The following is an 18311-nucleotide window of genomic DNA, read 5'->3' as shown; positions in this document are numbered from 1 at the left end:
GCCACATAAAAATGTGGCGTCGTTACATCGATGATGTTTTTATGCTATGGAGAGGCGATGCACAAATTTTAGAAACCTTTGTGACATGGCTGAACAATAGGAACCCAAACATCCAATTTACAGTCAACTACAACAAAACAGAAATGAATTTTTTGGACCTCCTAATCAAGCACAAAGAAGGTCACCTATACACAACACTCTACACCAAAAAAACTGACAGAAATACATGTCTCCACTTCTCAAGCTTCCACCAACGAAATTTAAGAGAAAACCTCCCTTTCAGTCAGTACCTGAGAATAAGGCGGAATTGCTCAAAAAAAGAAGATTATTTCAGTAATGCGTATTCACTATAGATGCAAAAAATTATCCGAAGAAACAGGGATACAATAAAAGGCATTCCATCTTTCACACAGACACCAATCTTTGCTCTCAAAAAAAACACAAGCATACGAGAAAAACTGGTACGTGCCAATACGACCTGCAAACAACCAGCAATATCTTTGAGGTCCATGCTTTCATTACCTCCAATAAAAGGACACAAAAAATGTGGTACATGCGTATCCTGTGACAGCACATTGGAAGGCACAAAGTTTGTGTACGGGCAGAAATACATAATCCATGAGAATTTTACCAACTGTAACACACACAACGTCATCTATTGTGTTTTGTGTCCATGCCCACTGGCCTACATCGGGAAAACCACCCAATCTGTAAAAAACTGAATTTCCCAACATCGCTCAAGGATTAAATGCAAAACTCCCAACGCCCCGTTGGTATCACACTGCATCGAGAAAAATCATGGCCCAAATGACCTTAAGTGGACAGTTCTGCGCCACATTCAAGGAAAAGACGTTGACGCAATTCTATCAAAGACTGAAGCAAAAACCATTATGTTCCTAGGTACCATAGAAAATGGGCTAAATGAGATGACGGAAATATCACACATTATATAAATAGGGGTTTCACAAGACACCTCCTCCACTAGCTATAGGCTGCATCCATAGCCAGACCGGCTAAAATTGTGAGAAATACACAAAACCTCAAGAATCCTCTCTGTTTTCAAGACATCAACAGAGTAATAAACCAGCCCCTTAAAGAAGCGGAACTATCAGACCCAACAAAAAACACCCCATTTGCCATATATCAAAAAAAATATATTTTTTAAAAAGACTATAGCAACAACAACAAACAGCGATTTCAACAAAAAGGACCAACCCCGTTAAAGTCTGCTCTTGATTCAAATCATGTCAAAAAAACCCACCTGGCGGGTCCACGATAAACTGAATAAACCCATTGGGTAGAAATCATACACCTAACACGTTTCCGCCTTCTCCACAAGTATAGGTCAAAAATAAAGTGTCAACAATATTCTCCGATATGCCGTGATAAAGTTTTATTCAAATCTCGGAACTCCGGAGGAACAACAACTCGGTTACCATGACTACGTCCTACGTAATCACGCCGGAAACTCCATAAGAACCAACCAATGCGCTCGAGAAACTCACAGCACCATGCAAATGCCTCATTCGTGAGGAAAGAGAAACGCCGAAGACGGAAAAGAAGCACGATCTTGCAAGTGTGACGGCCCGATATCCAATAACCACCAAGAAAAAGGTATGGAAAGCTGAAATGTACGCTTGCTCACCAACAAGCATGTGGTGATCCGTGGGGGCACTCGCCATTCTGAAACAACGTTACAATTGAAACTACCCGATAATACACGGGAGATGTAACCTCACCACGCATGTAGCACAAAAAAACGCCCAGGGTGAACCAATTGGTATTTAAAGTTCTCTCACCACGTTTTCGGCATTCCAAACCACGAGTAATCAAAACCAGTTATTATAACAAGGCATAGTGCACTGGCAGTCACGTCACCAATTTTGATAAAGACAGCACGGTCACGTTCCCACAATGCAGGAATCATTCAACCAAGAGCTAGACTCCAAAACAAACAAGGTCATTCTTGATTTAAATGAACCAAATTTCACTAGTTTCCCTTGATTGCTTATTCAAATTATCTCTCCATCCACTTTCCGTTTTGCAGAGAGAAACCAGCCCCACCAGGCAAAATAAGCTCAACTACGGAAGCCGGTCCCACCCACAAAGAATTTCAAGGTAGGACATGTACCACATAAGTACAAGACCACAAAGACACAACCCCTAAACCAAGAATGCTAACACCACCATAATTCATTCATGTATTACAGACAAAGACGAAAAGTCATCATTACCTGAGTGCACGTAAGTTACCAGAATACCCTAGTTTCTACAATGCCTTACTATAGTACAAAAATTAAAACAGGCATATCTTTGTCCCAACAGGAATAGATGTCTGACTCTAATCACACAACAGCCCTGAAGACGACCTTATAAATAATATACAGGTCCCTTATGATATAGGTCGAAACGTGTTGGCTAACAAGCAGAGATCCAGAAAAATCCGGGAGAAACCAATCTAGACACCAGAACTCCCAAAAAGAGCGCAAACAGTAAATCAGTTTTTTTGCTCAATTAAACCACTACGATAGAAGAATTTGACTCTGCCCTGGACCGTAGCAACAGTCACAACTAGAGGAGCTAACTTGTTTCAGTTCCCAAAGTTATACAAAATCGGACAACTCATTATTGTCATGTAAAAATTCACTAATTGTTTGGTGTAAGTTTTTTTCATTGATGTATGAAATGTCATGAAGTCACTGTATAAATGTAAATATTTGCCACTGTTTTATGTATAGAATATGTGTCCTGCAAAATGAAGTAGTGTTCGTTCAGCTCTAAAAAAACAAGAAAGTGTTACAATTGATTTATCAACCGCAGTCATTAAAAAGGCTAGCTGGAAAAGACATTCTGTGATCAATGGTGTCAGAGGTAAATGCACGTCATAAAAAGTGATTGGATAGTGGATCAGAACAGTGCTCACGCTGTGATTGGTGCGTTGGTGTGAGCCGCGTAGGGATTGGAAGGAGTACAGGGTGACGTAGACGCTCCAGGATTGGTGCGTTGGTGTGAGTCGCGCTGTTATTGGACAAAAGATCGTACAGTTGCGGAAAGGACTAGAGGGTTGTAGTAAACGCTAAAATGTATTATCAACCGGACGAAAAGAAAAAGACATCCTTGTTCGGTAAAATTAAAAGGTGGTTCGACAAGGATAAAAATATAATAATTAGAAAAGGTGAATTGCTACCTCCGATGAGAACTCCTGCATCCTTCATGGTTGCGAAATATGGGTATCACACCTGTATATGGTTAGATAACTGGGCTAAGTACACTAAGGAGGATGGTGTTTTAGCGTTTCCGGAACATGGTTCATTTAATCTGGCCGTGTTGAGAAATTTACGGGAAAAGATGATGTGTCTAGAGCCTAGACCAAGGCCGACACAGTTCGAGGCTTTGGTGGAATGGGAAGATGAGGTGCATGAGCGAGAAAAGCAGAGGAGTGGAGGCAATTATAGGTATATTTTCGGGAGGAAATATGATCGTGAAACTCATCATGATCGAATGAGGAGATGGCGAGATGCTAGTATGTCAGAGGGATTATATCCTATGAGGACAGTTGACGAGAAGGAAGAGAGGAAGGGTGCAGAAAAGGTGCCTGATACAGGAGTGAGAAGGTATGGGGCTAATGATTATGAGGATGAGGTCTTGGATGATATGATTTACAAGAGACCACCTCCATATAGACCAGAACCAGAAGAGAGCACGCCAGTTGCTACTCCCATAAGGGATACTTTGCGAATTGTTAAAACTGAGGTTGTAACACCTGATCTGAAAAGTGGTAGCTCTTTCACGGAAAGGGAAAGAGAGAGAGAGCGGGAGAGAGAGAATCGAATTGGTGATGAGAAAACAAGAGAATTAGCCAGAACCACATCTGAGCTGACTGAGAAAATTAGAGAGCTGACGAAAAATCTAGAAGCTGTTACAGTGCCTGTAACCATAGGTCCGGTTGTGCCTATTTTTGATAAGCAAGGAATGGGTGAGAATGGTTTGACAGTTCCCTATGTTGGAAATGGTTTGGTTGGTGCTTGTTCTTTGGAGGAATCAGGAATGAGGACGGGAGAAAATAATTTGAGACAGTCAAGACATGACACATGTAGTGGAGGATCAGATGTACAGCCTAATTCAGGATTGAATACTGGTTGTTTGGGAGGAACGATTTTGGAATCATCATATGTGGACGAGTTGCACACCTAATTTTCGACCCATTTCTCCAATTTTATAATTGTAGCCTTTTAAACCATTGCGTGCTTTATCAGCGGCGTCGCGCCCAGCCCAAACAGCACGTGTGAAACCAAACAACAACTTTATCGGGGCAGTCATCTGCCCCTAGCCGCTGGCACTGCCTTCTTTTTTCAAAATTGCATTTGCAGAAAAATGTTCATCTCATGTTCCTCTTGTCAAGTTTTCAAAACGTAATTTAATTCCTTACATTCTCTGTGCATTCTCATTAAGATACTGAAGGTCTCCATGCAAGAAAAAGGCAATTTTTCATATTTCTGATGCTCATGTCGGGCCATCCGAACCTCATTCCAAGAACACGACTAAAGGCAAATTCTTCCATCGCAGTTTATTAAAATCCAATGCATTTGGGGCCTCTAGGGGCCCTTCGTCAGGGACAACTGAAAATAACATTTACACACATTACTATATCATCACAGAATATCAAATACACCTATAATATATCATGCTTGAAGTTGCGTTATTCACTTAGTCTAAATAATCAATTTGAAAAAAATGCATGTTTTTCCTGATCCTGACCCCTCTCTTAGATAGTAACATAAGTGACTACCTGCTATTCAATAACGGATTATCTTACTATTTACCCCGGTTTCTTGCACTCCCCATCTACTCCTTCCCTTACTCTCCAACCTTTTAATCATCCTCATCTTATAACTCACAACACATTCCCTCGTTTAAGCTTCCCCTTACACCCAGCTCCGAATAAAAACAACCTTTCCTTCTTGAAAACGAACTGTGCTCAGTTTACATCAGCATGATTAATCGTACCTGCTAGGAAGCAAACGTCATCTTATCTCAAACTCTGGTATAATTTCTCGCTTCCCTTTCACCCTCTGAACTTTAAACCAACTCTGACCCCTCCTCTCAAGAAACCCTCCCCCTCATTTCCACATGATTAACACCTGTGTCACTCAAAAAAAAACTCGCGGGTTTGTCCTGACAATACTCCATTTCCCATAGTGCATTTCCACATAAAAAATCAATTGTCAAACATATTCAGTAAGACTTCAAGCTAAAAAGACTTTGGCAATCTTCAAAACGTGTCTTTTAACCCATGTGATTAGTGCAATCATTTTCAGGTTTTGCTGACACCAAACCAACTTGCTGCGTGAATTACGATGTTCCGTCTTGCATGAAGTTTCGTTCAAATTTCTCCTTGTGTAATGTTTTTCTTGATGGGTGCTAACTCGAAAAAAAGGGCATTACTTGTAGAATCATCATATGTGGACGAGTTGCACACCTAATTTTCGACCCATTTCTCCAATTTTATAATTGTAGCTTTTTAAACCATTGCGTGCTTTATCAGCGGCGTCGCGCTCAGCCCAAACAGCACGTGTGAAACCGAACAACAACTTTATCGGGGCAGTCATCTGCCCCTAGACGCTGGCACTGCCTTCTTTTTTCAAAATTGCATTTGCAGAAAAATGTTCATCTCATGTTCCTCTTGTCAAGTTTTCAAAACGTAATTTAATTCCTTACATTCTCTGTGCATTCTCATTAAGATACTAAAGGTCTCCATGCAAGAAAAAGGCCATTTTTCATATTTCTGATGCTCATGTCGGGCCATCCGAACCTCATTCCAAGAACACGACTAAAGGCAAATTCTTCCATCGCAGTTTATTAAAATCCAATGCATTTCGGGCCTCTAGGGGCCCTTCGTCAGGGACAACTGAAAATAACATTTACACACATTACTATATCATCACAGAATATCAAATACACCTATAATATATCATGCTTGAAGTTGCGTTATTCACTTAGTCTAAATATTCAATTTGAAAAAAATGCATGTTTTTCCTGATCCTGACCCCTCTCTTAGATAGTAACATAAGTGACTACCTGCTATTCAATAACGGATTATCTTACTATTTACCCCGGTTTCTTGCACTCCCCATCTACTCCTTCCCTTACTCTCCAACCTTTTAATCATCCTCATCTTATAACTCACAACACATTCCCTCGTTTAAGCTTCCCCTTACACCCAGCTCCGAATAAAAACAACCTTTCCTTCTTGAAAACGAACTGTGCTCAGTTTACATCAGCATGATTAATCGTACCTGCTAGGAAGCAAACGTCATCTTATCTCAAACTCGGGTATAATTTCTCGCTTCCCTTCCCAAGAAACCGGGGTAAATAGTAAGATAATCCGTTATTGAATAGCAGGTAGTCACTTATGTTACTATCTAAGAGAGGGGTCAGGATCAGGAAAAACATGCATTTTTTTCAAATTAATTATTTAGACTAAGTGAATAACGCAACTTCAAGCATGATATATTATAGGTGTATTTGATATTCTGTGATGATATAGTAATGTGTGTAAATGTTATTTTCAGTTGTCCCTGACGAAGGGCCCCTAGAGGCCCGAAATGCATTGGATTTTAATAAACTGCGATGGAAGAATTTGCCTTTAGTCGTGTTCTTGGAATGAGGTTCAGATGGCCCGACATGAGCATCAGAAATATGAAAAATTGCCTTTTTCTTGCATGGAGACCTTTAGTATCTTAATGAGAATGCACAGAGAATGTAAGGAATTAAATTACGTTTTGAAAACTTGACAAGAGGAACATGAGATGAACATTTTTCTGCAAATGCAATTTTGAAAAAAGAAGGCAGTGCCAGCGGCTAGGGGCAAAGGAACGATTTTGGAACCACAGCGGATGGCAGAACAAGTGGGTGCAGTGAAAAAGTCTACAGAAATAACAGCTGAGGATTTGAATGATTGGTTGAAAGTTCTTCAAAAGAAAGAAAAAGATTCTCAGGCAATTGATGTAGCCAGGTTGCGTATAGAATTGGAGGAGCTTATTGCAGGGACAATTCCTACAGAAATATTGAAAAATCATCATGATGGAGAGTTGTTATTCATGTGCAAGAGTATCACCTGGAGGGCTAAGAGTACACATGACAGGTTAAAAGCAATAGCGAGTGAACAAGGAGTTGACATGGATAAGGTGAAAGCTTTGCAGAAGCCTTACAGGGTGGATTTCACCGACAAAGACATTGAGAATCTAAATGGTGCTGGCAGAACAGGGCAGATTAAGGAAATGATTGCCTTATTGCGAAAATGGGGTGATGTGGAAAAATGGAAGGATAGGTGATACAAGAAAAGGGAAGATTCAGTGGACAGGACTTACTCAGCTTTTCCCATGAGAGAAAAAGAGAAAACAGTGGATGCTTATCCTATGAGAGAGATTCCTGGAGGAGGATATGTACATGTCCCATGGACTAGACAGGATATTTTGTCATTTACGAATGATTTCCCTCGACTGAGAGAAAAGCCCGTCGAGTGGTATAGGCAGGTAGACAGGTTTGTGAAATTGTCAAAAGTGCTGTGGATTGACCTGAATAGTCTGTTTGATATAATTGTTCCAGCAGACTTGTGGGCAGAGTGTAAAATAGTTGTAGATTGGCCTGCAAAGGAGTATCCAAGAGATCCGAAAACGGGAGCTCCAGACCCAGAGGTAATGAAGAAGTATGAACAGGTTATTGTGTTCCTGAAAAATAAAGTACCTCCGAAAGAGACAGACTGGGTTAAGATAGATCGAACACATCAAGAAGCAAAAGAATCAGTTCATGCTTTTTATGAAAGACTGATACTGGCTTTTAAACAGTTTAGTGGAGATGAACACCTGGGTGATAAGGATTTGAGTCATTTTGTATACAGGTTTGTATATGGCCTGAGACCTGAAATCAGTGAAAGGATTCGTGAACACACAGTTGATTGGCAGAGTAAAAAGATTGATGAAATCTTGAGACATGCAAAGTACTTCAGTGATGAGATTGAGGCAAAACAGAGAAAGCTGAATGAGAAAGCAATGTGGGCACAGGTGAAAGTTGCAGAAAGACAGGAAGCACAGTTGGTGGAACAGGCAAATAATCCAGGAAATAGGCCCAGATATGCAGGAAAAGGAAAGGGGAATCTAGAGGAGGCAAAGAAAAAGTTCCCATGTCACAACTGTGGACAATTGGGGCATTGGAGATCCGAGTGTACCAATCCACCATTAGTGAGTAATGAGAATAAATCATTGAATCAACAGGTGCAGAACGAGGGGTGTAATCATCAGCAGCAATCAATCAATCAATCAATCATGGAACTTATATCGCGCACTACTCACCCGTAAGGGTCTCAAGGCGCTTGGGGAAGGGGGTCTGCTACTGCTCGAACAGCCAGGTCTTGAGCTGTTTCCTGAAGGCCAGGTGGTCCTGGGTCATCCGCAGGTGGACGGGTAGGGAGTTCCAAGTCTTAGCTGCCAGGTAGGAGAATGACCTTCCTCCAGCGGTGGCTCTCTGGATGCGAGGGACGACGGCGAGGGCCAGGTTAGCGGAACGTAGCCGGCGGGTGGGCGTGTAGAAGGTGAGGCGGCTGTTGAGGTACCCTGGGCCTAGGTCGTGGAGGGACTTGTGTGCGTGGGTGAGGAGTCTGAACGTGATCCTCTTGTTGACAGGGAGCCAGTGCAGGTCTCTCAGGTGGCACGAGATGTGGCTGCGTCGGGGGACGTCCAGGATGAGTCGGGCGGAGGCGTTCTGGATACGCTGAAGTCTTTTCTGAAGCTTGGCTGTAGTACCGGCGTAGAGGGTGTTTCCGTAGTCTAGTCTGCTGGTGACGAGAGCGTGTGTGACCGTCTTCCTGGTCTCGGTCGGGATCCATCGGAAGATCTTTCGGAGCAAGCGGAGGTTGTGGAAGCAAGCTGAGGAGACGGCGTTGACTTGTCTGGTCATCGATAGGGAGGAATCCAGTATGACGCCCAAGTTGCGTGCGTGGTCTGTCGGTTCAGGTGCGGTGCCTAGTGCCGGGGGCCACCAGGAGTCGTCCCATGCGGAGGGTGATGGTCCCAGAATGAGGACTTCTGTCTTGTCCGTGTTCAGTTTCAGGCGGCTGATGTTCATCCATTCAGCGACGTCTGTCATCCCTTCGTGCAGGCTGGCTTTGGCGGTGTCGGGGTCTCTGGAGAGGGAGAGAATCAGCTGGGTGTCATCGGCGTAGGAAATGATGTTGAGGTTGTGTTGGCGTGCGATGGCAGCGAGGGGTTTCATGTAGATGTTGAAGAGAGTAGGGCTGAGCGACGATCCTTGCGGGACGCCGCAGATGACTTCGGTGGCCTCGGAGCGGAACGGAGGGAGGCGTACTCTCTGTGTTCTGCCGGAGAGGTATGAGATGATCCATTCCAGAGCCTTCCCTTGGATGCCGGTGTCGTTGAGGCGTTGGACTAGTGTGCGGTGGCAGACAGTGTCAAATGCTGCGGAGAGGTCTAGGAGGATGAGTGCCGCTGTTTCGCCGTTGTCGAGCAGGGCTCGGATGTCGTCGGTGGCTGCGATGAGGGCGGTCTCGGTGCTGTGGTTGGCTCTGAATCCGGACTGTGATGGGTCGAGGGATCCGTTCGTCTCGAGGAAGGCTGCCAGTTGCTTGTTGACGACCTTCTCGATGACTTTGGCCGGGAAAGGAAGGAGCGAGATGGGGCGGTAGTTCTTGAGGTCGGTCGGGTCCGCTGTTGGTTTCTTCAGCAGAGCGCTGAGTTCGGCGTGCTTCCAGCTCTCCGGGAAGGTTGCTGTGTTGAAGGAGGTGTTGATGATGTCTCGGAGGTGGGGTGCGATGGTAGAGGCTGCCTTGTTGAAGACATGATGGGGGCACGGGTCGGTCGGAGATCCGGAGTGGATGGTGTTCATCATGCGTGACGTGTCTTCGGGGGTCACCTCGGTCCATGTCTGGAGGGTGGCGGCGGGGCGCGAAGGTACAACCGATGGGTGCGGGGGTGAAATGTCGAAGCTGTTGTGGATGTCGGCGATCTTGCGGTGGAAGTACGAGCAACAGCAGAAGGTTGTCAGACAGCAGAGTCAAGAGCCAAAACCGCCCTTGCTGCAGAATAGAGGGTCCCAAAAGTATAACCAGGACTCGGGATTCTTCAATGATGAGCAGGTAAACAAACCGAGACGTTCAAACCCGGTACAGCAGTACTGGTTAAAAAATGAGGGGAGTGAGTCTGAAGGGGATTATTGACGGTGCCGAAGAGAGGAGGAAGAGTGCATACTTGGTGCAACTCTAGAAATAGACCAGGCAGGACCATTTGTAGATGGGAAAATAAATGGGGAGAGTGTTACTTTTTTTGGTAGACACAGGAGCGACGAGATCAACTGTCAGGTCAGCAGATATAAGAAATCTTCCTCTCTCGGATGAAGCAATCCAAGTGGTTGGTGTAGCTAATACACAGATTAAGACTCATTTTACCGAACCAGTAAGGGTACGAATAGGGAAATTTTCAGACATGCACAGATTTGTAGTCTGTGACACTAGTCCAGTGAACTTGTTAGGTAGGGACTTATTGTGTAAAATGAATTGCACAATTTTCTGTACTCCGGATAGAATAGCTTTTGAGACACCAGATGAGGATGTTTTGTACAGGATGACTCTAGACAATAGAGAGAGTGAGATTGTTGGTACATATGCTGTGTTTAATCCAGATGATTTGCCTCAAGAGTTGAGACACACAGTAAAAACAGCAGTTTGGGATTTTACTGGAGAAGATGTGGGATTGATGAATAATGTAGATCCAGTGAAGATTTCAGTGAAAGAAGGGATCGTTTATCCTAATATCCCACAGTACAGATTGACACCAGAGATAATTGAGGGAATAACCCCTATAATTGACAAGATGATTCAACAGGGTGTTTTGAGAGAGTTACTGAGTAGCCCGTGTAATTCACCGATAATGGGGCTAAAGAAACCCAATGGAAAGTTCAGGATTGTACAAGATTTGAGAAAAGTTAACAAAATTGTGGTGGCATGTTGTCCCATTGTGCCAAATCCGTCAGTGAATTGTATCAGATTCCTCATGATGCTGAATGGTATACGGTAATTGATTTGTGTCATGCTTTCTTTTCAATTCCATTGCATCATGGCAGCCAGCCGATTTTTGTATTTCGGTTTGGACAGCGTATTTTGGCATGGTGTCGTATCCCACAGGGGTATACAGAGAGTCCTTCGATATTCAATCAGTTATTGAAGAAATCATTGGAGAGTTTGATCATGCCTGAAAGCTCAGTACTAGTGCAGTACATCGATGACCTACTTGTGGCATCGAAGACACGTGAAGCTTGTGAAGTAGATACCATAGCTTTACTGAATCATCTGGCAGATGGAGGGTTAAAGGTATCTCCAGCCAAATTGCAATTTTGCAAGAAAGAGGTGCATTATCTTGGACACAATATTGAAAAGGGTCTGAGAAAGGTGACCGATGACAGGATCAAGATTATCAGAGGAATGAGAGCCCCGATGACCCAGAGAGAAGTGAGGATGTTTCTGGGGATGGTGGGTTATTGTCGTCAGTGGATAAGTAATTTCTCCCTGATAGCAAAGCCACTGATTAAATTGACTAAAATGAGGTGAGAGACCCATTGGAACTGAATGCAGAACAAATGGCAGCATTTGAAGAATTGAAGAGCAGAATGTGTGAAGCCCCTGCTTTGGGAATGCCAGACTATGAGAAGGAGTTTGAGTTGTACTGCAGTGAGAGAAATGGATGTGCACTTTCAGTGTTAATCCAGAAGCATGGACAACTGAGAAGACCAATTGCGTACTTCTCATCAACACTTGACCCTGTAGCTGTGGGTTTGCCAGGTTGCCTGAAAGCAGTAGCTGCTACATGCAGAAGCTTGGAACAGAGTGAGGGTATAATAATGGGATATCCTGTAAGGGTATTCGTACCTCATGATGTGGCGATTCTTTTGACAAGAAGCAGAACTCAGTATATGTCACATAGTCGGCTGACTAAATCATTCTGGGAGCATCAAATGTGACTCTTGAGAGATGTGTGAATGTGAATCCAGCAACTTTGTTACCAGATGCTGAAAATGTGAATGTGGGAGATGATGTTGATCATGATTGTTTGGATGTGCTTGATTACTGCACAAAACCCAGACCAGACATGAGAGATTTGCCATTACCTGAGAGTGATCATGTGCTGTTTGTGGATGGATCATGTCTGAGGACTGATGATGGTGTGCTGAGTGCAGCATATGCGGTGTGCAAGGTTTCAGAAGTTATGGAAGCCTCACCTTTGAAAGGAGTGAGATCTGCTCAAGTGGCTGAATTGGTGGCATTGACGAAAGCTTGCAAAATTGGGAAAAATCTGAGAGTGACTGTGATGACTGATAGTCAGTATGGATATGGAGTGGTTCATGATTTTGGCCAACTTTGGCTACAGAGAGGTTTCTTGACATCGAGTGGGACTCCAATAAAGAATGCTGAAGTGATTGGGAAGTTGCTTGAGGCGATACAGCTGCCTAAAGAATTAGCGGTTGTAAAATGTGCTGCTCATGGACAAGGAGATGATTTTGTTACTCTTGGTAATCATTTTGCAAATGACATAGCACAGTATTGTGCAAAGAACAATCATTCGATTAACAGGGGACGAGAAAGGGAGATGTCTTTTTGTTCTGTGATGTTTACTAATGTCCTAGAAACGTGGGATGAAGTGAAACAGTTGCAGGATGAGGCAGGAGATGAGGAAATGAGAGATTGGATTAAGGCAGGTTGTGCCCCAAGAGAGACAGATCATGTTTGGATCTATAGAGATGGAAGACCAGTCATGCCTAATTCGATGCTATCAACAATGGCAAGAATGTATCATGGCCAGGGACATCTGGGGAGGGACGCAATGATTAGGTCCTTTAAACAAACCTGGTACAATGCAAAAGTTCAGGCTGATTGCAGAGAGCATCTGTCAAAGATGTTTGATTTGTCAGCAGTTCAATACTGGAAAGAAGACAGTGGTGAGCCTAGGAACAATAGGCAGGGAAGGAGGTCCTTTTACCAGGATGCAAATAGATGTCATTGAAATGCCCCAAGTGAACAGATTGAGGTATGTTCTAGTGGTAGTCTGTTTGTTCTCAAGATGGGTGGAGGCCTATCCGACTAGGAGAAATGATGGAATAACAGTGGCAAAGTTACTGTTAAGAGAGTTGATTCCTAGGTACGGGTTCCCAGTGACAATTGAGTCAGACAGAGGTGGACACTTCTACAATGAGCTCATGGGTTTAATTTGTGAAGCATTGAGCATACAGCAGAAGCTACATTGTGCATACAGACCAGAGGCTTCTGGTGTTGTTGAACAGATGAATGGCACAATCAAAAACCGAATTGGTAAGATGTGCTTAGCCACTGGAATGAAATGGCCTGATGTCTTGCCTCTAGTGCTGATGACTATTAGGTCTACTCCAGATAGAACAACAGGGTTGAGTCCACATGAAATATTGATGGGACGTGCGATGAGACATGCTTTCGTGCCTGTCAACAAGTTGATGACAATAACTGATGACATGATTTTGGATTACTGTAAAGGCCTGGCTGACGCAGTTCATTCTGTGTTTCACCAGGTTGGATAAGACGCTACAACACTTGAAAAGAAGCAAGCCCATGATCTGAGTCCAGGGGACTGGGTGAGGATAAAGGTGCACAGAAGAAGAAATTGCTTGGTTCCAAGGTGGGGAAGGCCAAGACAAGTTATTCTGACTACGACAACTGCAGTGAAATGTGCTGGTGTGAAGAACTGGGTTCATGCAAGTCATACTCTGAGAGTTCCGAATCCAAAGGATGGGACTGGTAAAGAGTATTTTGAAGAGTCAGATTCCAGTGATGATGCAGAGACTGAACCAGTGAGAAGAAAAAAGAATCCTGAAAGGGGGGAAGGAGAAACAGAGTCAGGTGATTCTTTTTTCTTTCCGAGAGAGGCTTCAAGAGAAACATTGAGGGTCTCAGAGGGGAGATCGGATTCTGTAAGAGTGCCTGAAGTTCCAACAAGCAGTGGAGAAGAAAGAAGAGAAAAGAACAAATCCACAGAGACTACACCTGAATCAGATGAGGAGGTTGAAGATCCACATGAGATTACACCTGAAGAAGCAGGGTCAGAAGAAGATAGAGAGAGACAGATTGCGGAAGACCCCCGAGGAGGTGTAGGGAACATTCCTGATAAGCTAGGTGAAGGGACAAGTAGACAGCAAGAAGATTGCGTGTCGGAGACCCGAGGAGGGACAGAAATAAGGAAATCTCAATCGGTGGTGGAAAAGACTGTGGAGCAAAAGAAAATTGTTCATGGACCAGAGGCAAATGAGACAGAATCAGATGAGAGTGAGAATGAGAAATCAGAGGGTCGAGTTCTGAGAAAGAGAACTTGGATCGGAGAAAGAAATAATAAAGAAGTGAGATCAAAAAGGGTTGTAAGAGGAGATCTTTGGCCTAAGATGATAAAGAGACTGATGTACGGACTGACACGAGCAAATTCATCAAAAGCTGAACAGGTGAACGAGGTGTCTAGTCAGAATCAAGCAAAGGGCGATAAACAAAAGGTCACACAGGAACCAGAGGAGATCAAGAGAATCATAAAACCTAACCAGAAGTATAGGTCACCGGAATGGACGTACGTGGCACTGTCTGAAGGTGAAGAGGCAGAAAGTCAAGGAAATCCAGAGGGGACCGTACGAGAAGTGGTTGGGATCCTGAAAGTTATCTTGACTGACATTGGAGAAGAGTCGGATGCTCAGGATGTTGAAGATCTGATACAATTTGATGTTGCTGAAGAAGAAGTGAAAAGTGATGAAAATCCAAATTGAGTAAACTGAAGGAGTCACTTGGAGAAGAAGTGAAAAGAAGAAAATCTAAGATTAGCTGTTTGAAATAATCTAGTGTTCTAGTTGTTCTAGTGTTTTGGTAGTGGAGTAGAAGAGGCTAAGTCAAAAGACACTGCCAAAGTAGTGAAATGGCTAACACAGAGAATAATCAAAGTAGATGTGCCTTCTTGAAAAGATGGTGTAGAATGTGCTGCTGCTGTATTGGATTATTAATGCTGTTATGGGGTGTACTAGCTTTACTAGTTACTTTTAAGGTTACAATGGACACTTTTGGAATACATACTGAGAATGTGACTAACATAGAGAAGAGTTCACAGAAAGTAGTTCCAACTAGAATTAGTAACATTTACATACATAAAGATAGGTCAATTAATGATTTTTCTAGCAATGTTTTTTCAAAGTTGTTGTACGAATACGTAAAGACAATGGAAGTTAGGGATTGCTACGTTTGTATGCAATTGCCTGCATCCGTTTCAGAGGGTGTTACTTATCATCATTTGCCAGCTACGTATGGGATTTCATGTAGTGTGTTGAGTAGTGTTTTTTATTTGTTAGGGAAAATAGATTATGAGATGTCTAACAAAGATAACATTTTTGGGCAATTGCCTATGAATAGAAAGCTGAATCCAGCTAAAGAGGCTAACATTTTTGGTGAGATTTTTATTAAGACAGAAGAATTAACATTAGATTACATTTTTAGAAACAATTTAACTTGCAGTTTGAAAAATGAGGAAAAGGCTTTCCTAGACTTGGTAGAGAAAAGGAGAGTGAACATGCATGAAAAGGCAGGGAAATATGAAGTGAGTGAGACAATATGGGATATTGAGATGGGAAAGGAATTGAGGAATGGGGCCAGTCCATCTTTGGCTTTAGATGCACCACAGAAGGGTAAACTATGTATTACCAGAAGGAAATCCCAATATGATAATTATTTTGTTGGGACTAGTGAGTGTCATGATACATACTTTATTGCAACAGGATGGGGTTTTAAAGGTGGAGAAGATCCAGTTTTCCCGGGAGTGTATTATATTTGTGAGAATAAGGCTTATTACAGGTTGCCTGACCATTGGTATGGCACGTGTTATGTTGGCCTGGTCTTTCCGAAGATTTTTTCATATAGATAAGATAGAAGATGTAGAACACATTAATCTACTAACACGCTTTAAGAGAGAAACTTGGTCAGAAATTGTAGGTGATATTTTTGGAGCTTTAATTCCAGCAGTGGGAATTTCTTTAAATGCATATGGAATTCGAAAACTGTCAACAGTGGTGGTTCGCTTATCGGCAAGTACCGCTGGAGGATTTCTTTTGGTAAATACGGAGATGATTGCCGTACGTGCCATGTCTATGCAAAATCGACTTGCCCTTGATATTCTATTGGCCAAGGAGGGTGGAGTCTGTGGAATGCTGAAAGTTCAACATTGTTGCACTTACATTCCTGATGAAAGCAAAGATCTAAAGGTTTATATCAAAAATATTACTGATTTGCATGAAGAATTAGTACCACTGGAAGCTGAAAGTATCTGGACTAAAATAGCTAATGAGATAGTTGCTGTTAAGAGTTTTATTGCTAAGATAGGTAGTACCATTATTGGTAAAATATTATTTCCTTTGACATGCGTAATTGTTGCTTTATTGATATTAAGATTGGTGTGTTTGTGTTGTAAAAACAGGGGAGGGAAAAAGAGAATAATTAGAGGAAATACTGAAAAGAAACAAAAGAGGTCAAGGAGAGACCCACAAGAGATAGAATTAGAGGAATTGAGGGAGAGTGTTTATTTGGAGTCAAAAAGGGATGATGAAAGAGAGACTGGTGTGTAATATGTTTATGTTGTTTGTAAACGAAAAGACATTTGAATTTCTCCTAAGAAATGGGACTAAATTTTTTTTTGGGGATGGTTTTTGTGGTGATAATATATCACCAAAGGGGGGATTGCTGGAGCAGAGTTTTCTATTGAAAATTTATTGAGATTTAAACTCCAGTTTTGTTTATATGTCATAATTAAAATTACTGATAATTAATCATTAATTACTAATTTTGTTAAAGTTCTTGATTAATCAACATTACTAATGAGAGAATTACACGTGGGAATGCATTTATGTTGCCTAATTAATACGTGAACTAGGTTGGTGTGCAAATTAATTAAATATGTGTGGCTAAAGTGCTATTTGTTTCGTGTTTGCACTTTTAAAATAACGTGCTTTAATGCTTCTTTATGTTGCAGATGGCTAGGTAATTACATACACCTAAGGGTATTAGTGGGGATTAACACTGTATAATCATTACGATGTGGTAACGTTGTTTTGTGTTTCTTTTAATTAAGATGGTCCGTTTTGGCCTAATCCAAGATGGCCGATATTTACAGCCTGCACTCGAGTGATTGAAATGTGACGAGAGGCCTCGCTGAATATGGTTGAAAACCAACACAACAAGTAGAGTCTGCGGGTCTGAATCGACCTCTCAAAAGAAAAGAAGCGGCATGACAGCACGATCAGACATGATGATGAAGCATGCCACCTCGGTGGGTGATGGGACTTGGCCCTCTTTATGAGGACTTTTTTCATGTCTGATCGTGCTGTCATGCCGCTTCTTTTCTTTTGAGAGGTCGATTCAGACCCGCAGACTCTACTTGTTGTGTTAGTTCAAGTGATTTGGGGATTTGTCTGCGCAGGTCTTTAAAAATTCCCTTAGACCCTATAACCAGTTGTTTTGTGTTGATATGGTTGAAAACCACCTGACCATGGCCTCTGGCTGTATTAAAATTTCCGTGAGGACAGCAGCTCCAGGCTCGCTGCCAATTGCCCTTGGAGAAGAATAAAGCCACAATGAACTCTGATAAACTTGCGGTGGCTTCACTATGGTTCCGAGGAAAAGCATTCATGGATGTAACATTTTCTAGCTTGAGCTTCCTTCTTCCGTGTTTTTTATTTTTGTGATTTTTGTGAGCGGAGATTTTCTAAATGTTGCAAGTCAACATCCTTTCCTGCTCGCTCTACTCAGCGGCTCAACGGACGTTTAGAATTTGTTTGTTACTTTTAATTTGTAAGTTTCGCTATAAATATTGTTAGACTAGAGAGGGTCTAAGGCCACTTCTTCCTGAACCTATGCTTGAGAGGATCGACGCTGATCGAGAGGTCGGTGACTCGGGAGACTTTACTGAGAGACCTGTCCTGACCCATTTAGCTAGAATAGGTAACTATGAGAATAATGATCTTGCTAATGATTGACTTTCATTTGAACTAATTTAGATAAAAGATAACCTTTGTTTGACTATCAGTGTCGGGTGGTTATTTCTTTGTCATTTATTGAGTTCCGAATGTATTTCCTGTGTTTAAAATCATGATTCAAGACATATCTTTTAGGTCGCATTGACCTCGCATTAGATGCAGATTGGTTTAGGTTTTCTCTCGCATCTTCAGTGTGGATAGAGTAATAGTTATGAATGTTAGTGTGA

General features: G+C 42.4%; 1 protein-coding gene across 1 annotated transcript in view; it reads right to left on the bottom strand.

Annotated features, from left to right (window-relative positions):
• The window catches only part of LOC146806102 (ecto-ADP-ribosyltransferase 5-like), a 344837-nt gene that overhangs the window by 153424 nt on the left and 173102 nt on the right, over positions 1-18311 (bottom strand). The gene's annotated exons all lie outside the window — the stretch shown is intronic.

Source organism: Triturus cristatus, chromosome 8 (assembly GCF_964204655.1).
Source record: "Triturus cristatus chromosome 8, aTriCri1.1, whole genome shotgun sequence".
NCBI lineage: Eukaryota > Metazoa > Chordata > Amphibia > Caudata > Salamandridae > Triturus > Triturus cristatus.
The sequence above is the reverse complement of the archived record's forward strand: the minus strand, read 5'-3'. Positions and strand labels throughout refer to the sequence as shown.